Here is a 1,825-nt window from a genome sequence, read left to right as displayed (position 1 = left end):
TGGGTGAAAATCGGCTAAGTCCAAGAAATGGGTTTTCACCCAAAAACAGGGTGATGGAGACATTGCACGGAGTTGGCGTATATGGACGAAAGTTAGCCACGGTGGTGTTATAACATCACTACTTGGGACGCAAAACCGTCGGACGCATGGTTTCGAGGCAATGTGCGAAAAACGGGCCAAAACGGTGCACGAACAAAGGGGCACGCGCTATATCTGGCAGAAGGAGAACTCTGCGAGGTGTTGTGTGTATGGACGAAAAGTAGGCATTACGGAGTTGAGCAAACGCGCCGAAGACCGGGAATCGATATCCCCAACCGGCTGGTCGGTAGAGCGATTCCCAACACCCCATAGACACCGCAATGGGTGAAAATCGGCTAAGTCCCAATATGTACCGTCAGAGGGGCATATCTCGAAAACTACTCGTCAGATCGGGGCCAAATTCACAGAGAAGACACATGTCGAGGAGTTGTTTTGGATGAGCGATAGTGGTTTTTGGGTGAAAATGTACCCCTAAACCTTGTACAGAGAGGACCCCTTCCGTAGAGCAAAATCCTGAAGGTCGGGGTCGCGCAAGGGTCGACATGGGTCGAGGTGGACTATCATGCGAAACCACTTTTTTCGGTCCCTACGGTGCCCCTAGATGATGAAAAGTACAATCCGAGGTTGATTACGAACACTTTTGTGCACCCCCTTCCGTAGAGCAAAATCCTGAAGGTCGGGGTCGCGCAAGGGTCGACATGGGTCGAGGTGGACTATCATGCGAAACCACTTTCTTCGGTCCCTACGGTGCCCCTAGATGATGAAAAGTACAATCCGAGGTTGATTACGAACACTTTTGTGCACCCCCTTCCGTAGAGCAAAATCCTGAAGGTCGGGGTCGCACAAGTGTGCACCCCCTTCCGTAGAGCAAAATCCTGAAGGTCGGGGTCGCGCAAGGGTCGACATGGGTCGAGGTGGACTATCATGCGAAACCACTTTTTTCGGTCCCTACGGTGCCCCTAGATGATGAAAAGTACAATCCGAGGTTGATTACGAACACTTTTGTGCACCCCCTTCCGTAGAGCAAAATCCTGAAGGTCGGGGTCGCGCAAGGGTCGACATGGGTCGAGGTGGACTATCATGCGAAACCACTTTTTTCGGTCCCTACGGTGCCCCTAGATGATGAAAAGTACAATCCGAGGTTGATTACGAACACTTTTGTGCACCCCCTTCCGTAGAGCAAAATCCTGAAGGTCGGGGTCGCGCAAGGGTCGACATGGGTCGAGGTGGACTATCATGCGAAACCACTTTTTTCGGTCCCTACGGTGCCCCTAGATGATGAAAAGTACAATCCGAGGTTGATTACGAACACTTTTGTGCACCCCCTTCCGTAGAGCAAAATCCTGAAGGTCGGGGTCGCGCAAGGGTCGACATGGGTCGAGGTGGACTATCATGCGAAACCACTTTTTTCGGTCCCTACGGTGGCCCTAGATGATGAAAAGTACAATCCGAGGTTGATTACGAACACTTTTGTGCACCCCCTTCCGTAGAGCAAAATCCTGAAGGTCGGGGTCGCGCAAGGGTCGACATGGGTCGAGGTGGACTATCATGCGAAACCACTTTTTTCGGTCCCTACGGTGCCCCTAGATGATGAAAAGTACAATCCGAGGTTGATTACGAACACTTTTGTGCACCCCCTTCCGTAGAGCAAAATCCTGAAGGTCGGGGTCGCGCAAGGGTCGACATGGGTCGAGGTGGACTATCATGCGAAACCACTTTTTTCGGTCCCTACGGTGCCCCTAGATGATGAAAAGTACAATCCGAGGTTGATTACGAACACTTTTGT

The sequence above is a fragment of the Anopheles nili genome, assembly GCF_943737925.1.
Source record: "Anopheles nili chromosome X unlocalized genomic scaffold, idAnoNiliSN_F5_01 X_unloc_7, whole genome shotgun sequence".
Taxonomy (NCBI): Eukaryota; Metazoa; Arthropoda; class Insecta; order Diptera; family Culicidae; genus Anopheles; species Anopheles nili.
This window is presented reverse-complemented; position numbering follows the sequence as displayed.